A 5,904-nucleotide genomic window follows, 5' to 3' on the forward strand; every position below is an offset into this window, starting at 1 on the left:
ATTCATCACCCTGCTACACTACTGGCTTGTCTGAATTGTAACTTTTGCAGTCAGCCAAGGGAAGCCTTTGCTTGTTTGTACTGAAACCTGTCAGGGGAGGTTGGAGTGGACTGTGGTTTAAATATAGTAGTGATTGTTTCCTAAGCAAATCCTACATGTTTTTGACAGAATTCTTCCATCCGTTCATCAAAGCAAGTGCACTTCAAGGGGTTTTATCTGTGTAGATAAGGCTGTGTGATACGGGAATTAGGAAAGGAATAAAACTGGAATTAGTGCTAAATCCACAGTAATATTCTGCTGTGAGATACTTCGACCTGCAGTTCTCTTCAAGTTTTACTGTGTGCACTGTGAGCCAACTGTATGTGCTTGTAATGAAATAGTAAGGAAAGTTTCGGGCACCTGAAGGAGAAAATCACCTGTTTATTGTTCTCCAAGTAATATCTACAGCGAGAGTCAAAACCTGCCCGCGTCCCCAGAAAACAAACAGAGAATTCAAGGGTGAACGTGAAAGAGGAAAGAAAAGATCTGCCTAAGGAGAGGGGAAAAAAAGACACAGCTTTGTGCTTTGCCCAAGTGTAAATTCGAGATTATTTTCCCTTCAGATAATTCTCTGTACTTCTTGATTTTTTTCTTGTGGGATGCAGGCAGACTGCACCAGCACAAGCAATGCTACTCTTGGGATGGCTTTTGCTGGCATCTGTGGCTTGACACAAAGCTGACCAAAGGCAGTGTGGTGCTCCCTGTGGACTTCGGGGAGTTTGAGAGTAGAAAGCTCAAGTGCTCCGACAGTGTCTTTATTCTGCCGGTCTCTTCAGAGAGAAGATGTTTAAAAACGCCTTTCATCCAAAAAGTCTGAAAATTTTCAGACTTTCATGTGCACGGACTGGGGAAGTTTTCTTACTGTTTTCTGCTGTGAGCCTGTGGCCCCTCTTCATAGGCACATAACCTGCTTGGTATTTGATGTGTCCAAGCAGTGTATCATTCTGTAGGGTTCTGTGGACCCCAGCAGATTTGCTGCCCGTGGAAGGGGTGCAGGCATTTTCGAGGCAGCACTGTCTCCTGTCTTGCGGAGCATTGCCACTCAACAGGCAGTATTATATTATCTGAGACACAGCTTATAAATGTCTTTAGAGGACAGCCGGGTGTAACAATCATGGCCCAAGGAGCAAGGATAACGATGGCTTTGTGGTGAATGTGGGGCTAATCAGGGACCCTTGGCACAAAAGGTATTTTGGAATGCCTTGCCCTGGCAGGATTGACAAGCAGAGGTGACAGCCTGCTCACAGCCTCCATTGCAGGGGTTTTTGGGAGCAGGGAGACCTTCTCCCATCTATCATGCTGTTTTCTGGTGAGACTGGAGCAGGCGGGGAGAGGGGAAAACGTCAGCGGTTTACAAAACAAACAGCCGACCTCTTCAGTCTCCTGGCAGCACGACTGCAAATTGTATTTCATATCATGTTCCAATATATGCAGTGGCAGCCAGGTTTTATTCACACACAACCAAACCCCCTTCCTTAATGCAATGACTTTCCTTCCCTACCCAAGGAAATAAAGTACCCACCCTTCTTCACTTCTACAAAAGGTTCAGATTGTGCCCACAAGGCTTGTTTACTCAACTATGTGCCTAGCTTCATGAAATGCTGAAGTCTATGAAATGAATCATAGGCAGAGGTGTGGTGTTTTGGTTTTTTTTTAAATACTGTAATTGACTCTTGCTCTTGGCCCTCTTAATAACCACTTACGTTCAGAGCATGCAAAACTGCTACCCAGACAGTGTTGCTACAGTAGTTCTGGATGTATTTGCTTATAAATTTCTTAAATTGCTGGCAGTATCCTGGATTGACTTAGAAATGCAAAATTCATAGAAATACGAACTTTGTACTTGAACTTAGTAAGCTGGTAGTTTTAGTAGGTGAAGATATATGGTCTTATTTAGGTGAGCAAGGCACAAATCTTGGTGAAGCTAACATTGTTGCTCCAAAGCCTGATGATGGAGGCTCTGGTACTCTTTGTCCTTTTATACTATGCTTTACATGTGTTCTGTCGGTATAGGCCAATTTTCTGGTTATCTACACACCCACATATTTTTCTCAGGTATTCTCCGACTGTAGCCATGAAGATAAATTTGCATTAGGTGTTATAGAATATGCCGCTCTCCTGAAAAGAGCTCTTCCACCTCTAATGAAGTCGTGTGGTGTTGCCATAGTAATTTCTTCTTACATGTCTGTGAAACATGTACCCTATTTCTTCTCTGCAAAGCCCTGTCTTCTGCTCCATGCTCGGCTGCTAATCTTCAAGAGGAATGCTGGCCAGCAGTGAGAGCATTAGTCTGGACTTTTGCAAAGTTGAGTTCAGAGTCCTGCTCCCAAAGACTGTGCTGAGAGTGGCCATATATGAGGATGGCATATGGTGCATAATCTGAGCCCCTACCCTCGGTATGTGCAAACTAAAAAGGCAACAAAGGGCCAGTGAGACACTGTGAATGGCCGTCAAAATCATCCTTGGTCCCTTTCCATTGCCTTCAGCATCCAAAAGCCACTGTTCTCCTGTGCAAAGCCACTCCCTTCCTCTGGTTCAGGACTTGCCTCGCTGTGGTTAACATGGGCATGGCAGCAGGTGCTTCCATGATGCTGTTGCTGAGTTCTCCTCTGGCATTCAGCAGCTTTGAGAGCAGATGACGGTAAATGAGAACGGAGTAGCTACATTTTCGTTACCATAGTCATCCTCCCAGAGTAAATGTCTTCGGGCTCAAGGGATTCCTCTGGCTCAGGACTTGCCTCGCTGTCCTTGGTGGTTAACATGGGCATGGCAGCAGGTGCTTCCATGATGCTGTTGCTGAGTTCTCCTCTGGCATTCAGCAGCTTTGAGAGCAGATGACGGTAAATGAGAACGTAGTAGCTACATTTTCGTTACCATAGTCATCCTCCCAGAGTAAATGTCTTCGGGCTCAAGGGACACCTCGAGTGTCACCCCTTCAGCGGATGAGCTCTTTGGTGTGGGTCCATGACACTTAGCCCTTGTGTGATAACAGGGTGTGATAAGAGAAGAAAAATATATTAGCAATAGCATGAAAGCATTATCTGCATCCCTTAGCCTGTTCTGGGCAAGCAGGGTACAAAACTGCTATGAATTATGAGTGTACTGAAGGGGTCTGAAAAAACAGATCTGCAACAAATACTGTGTTCTGAGTAGTTGGTGGAGGTTGTGGTTCACTCCTTCCCATCTAACTCTGAAGTAAGAGTCAGTAGCGATGTTTAAGATTTGTGTAAGCAATTAAGGAAGAAGCCTTGGTGTCACGAGGCCTTTTCAGGAGTGCGGGACCGGTTTATGGGCTTGCTGGAGAGTGTGGACAGACAGTGAGGCTGGTGGCTGCTCAGACAGAGCAGCAAGGAAAGGGGGAATATGAAGAAGGTTTGGCCTTTTGCACCAGTGAACGGTGCACTGAAACATTGTATAGGTGCTGGGGAATGGCTGCTGGCATGAGGCCAGTTGCCAAAGATAAATAAAAATCAGAACAATGTGACCAAAGTCTCTCTGGGAATAAATCACTGAACTCTGGTCAAGTCTTCGGGATCTAAAACCAGTGTAGTGCATAGAAAGAATATGGCTAGGCTGCAGGGAATTGGATGTCTCCTAGAAGGACCTGTATCGTTTTTTCCATTTGTTAATGATACCTTTGATGTGATTTAGAGCTCAGCTGGCTGGACTATTTAGATCCATCCATTTGGATACTGGGAGCAAGAAGGAAGAGTAGAGTAGCTCACAAAGACATGGTGTTTGTGGCCTGGGAAGGACTTTTGCAGCTGATTATAACATTTTTCAACTGCTTAATATCCTTGTTGGCTTTGAAAGGTTTCTGAACCAAATATTAGAGAAGCAAGCGTAAAGTAAGTGCACTGTTTTACCTTGACTATGGTAAAGAGCAGAAATTATTCAGGATGGCATTTACACAGATGCTTGGGTGTGCCACTGGTTTAGAAGGATCAGAAATAATGTGATTCAAAGAAAAAGTAATAGTGCTACTGGGTAAGTAGTAATATATTTCAGCATCAGATTCTGTGTTTGATTAGGGATCGGTTCAGAGCGAGAGTGAGCTAGTCTGGACCTGTCAGAGAGGCACTGATGATCAGAAGGTACAGATGGTGCTGTACAAAATGGGGAAAAGATAAGTACCTATCCCACAGGCACATGTGACCCAAAGCCAAGAGGAAGCTTTCTGATGCTGCGTAACTTCTGCTAATCTATTTACATTGCACATAAAAAGTAACCATTAAAAAACCTTATGCTTTCAGAGGGAAAATAGATGCTCCGTAAAGGTTAATATCCTGAATCAAGTCTAAATATGGACTTTTGTTTGTAAATATGTTTTGTAAAGGGCAAGGATAAAATGAGTAAGAAAGAAAATGTAGAAGCCAATAGAAAATATAATGCTGGATTTTTATTTTTTTTTTTTAACTTGTTCTAAATAATGGTAGTGTGGTAGAATAGCTGTATGGATGTTTTTCCTTTGTTCGGATGCAAATCCAAGACTAAAATGCACTTAAGTAGGATGTGCATATATGTCTTATAGGTCACATACTGCAGGGGATATTTTAGTAAACCTGACCACAAGACTCTAGACACTACTTCCAATAGCAGAGAGTGTCTAATGCACGCTGTTCGTGAGGGTAATTACCAGGAAATGCAGAGGGACCAATCATGCTTGATGCACTGAGCAAGTATATTTTGTCCCCTGAAAAGTGTTTTACTGTTCAGGGGATGCAACGTGTGTGAATTTTGTTTCAGCACAAAAATATCGTGAGGAAAACAGCAGTGTTAACGAAGCAGACAGGCACAGTGTAAGACCATGAAGCTGCTCAAATGTTAGGGAGATGCTCCCTACAAAATAATCCCATTTGAGAAATATGAACTAAGAAAGAAATACCACTGTGGGAATTTGCAGGTTGGGAAGGGAAGAACCATCCCCTACATGCAGATGCAAACTACAGGGGCAGGCATTGTGCCTCTGTCAGCATGGACCCTGAGATGGGAAACAGTGAAGAAAATGAACCCCGATCCAGGCAAGAAAGTGGGATGTGACGAAAATAGGCTGTTGCTGATTTAAGAGAGCTTCTTTGAGAGAAGTGAGAACCACGTTTCGTGCTCTGCTACGGGGTTTTGGATAGGCTGGCAGGGACTTGGAGCTCCTTGTGGGCTTAGCTCCTGGAAGTGGCCTGTCGTGTTGGCAGAGTCGGGTCACCCATTCTGCTGCCAGCTCAACCACCAACTGTCGGAGTGCTGGAGGTTTCTGTTCCTCTAAAGCATCTTTCCTGGAACTAGTGCAACGCATAGCTGTGTTTTCCCCGCTTGCTTCATTAGCTCTTTGATTAAACTACCTGTGATAGTAAGGCTGGAAGAAACGATTTCTGTTTTCATTAATAAAGCGGTGAGACAGAGCTAGGCAGAGCATCTGGTAGATGCTGGTTGTGTGGTGCAGCTGGGATCCTCTCAGATGGCCTCCTGCTGCCCACCAGTCCTCTCCTGTCTTCTGCAGCTGTCTGTGGCATGCTATTGCTGCTTTCTCCAAAACATTAGAAGGCAGAGGACAAGTTCTGCTTTACTGAAAAGCCAGGCCATCTGCAAACTTCATACATCCACGGTTATCTTAGAAACGGGCCGTCAGCTCCAGTTTGGGTGGCTGGGATGTTGTGACCTGTCCAGATCTGAAGCAATGATGCAGAGACCTGTGTCATTCTCCTTGAACTGGTCCCCCAGGGGTGTTCAGACTAAAACTAAACTTGAAAGCATAAATCAAAACTGGTAATTGTTTCTGTTTTGTTTGACCAAAGTGATCAGAAAGGTGATGCTGCCTAGAGCCGAGAGCACAGCCTGAGCCGATGGCCAGTGGCGGGGGGTTGCTGCTGC

The sequence above is a fragment of the Pterocles gutturalis genome, unplaced genomic scaffold (genome assembly GCF_000699245.1).
Source record: "Pterocles gutturalis isolate BGI_N339 unplaced genomic scaffold, ASM69924v1 scaffold28115, whole genome shotgun sequence".
Classification (NCBI taxonomy): Eukaryota; Metazoa; Chordata; class Aves; order Pterocliformes; family Pteroclidae; genus Pterocles; species Pterocles gutturalis.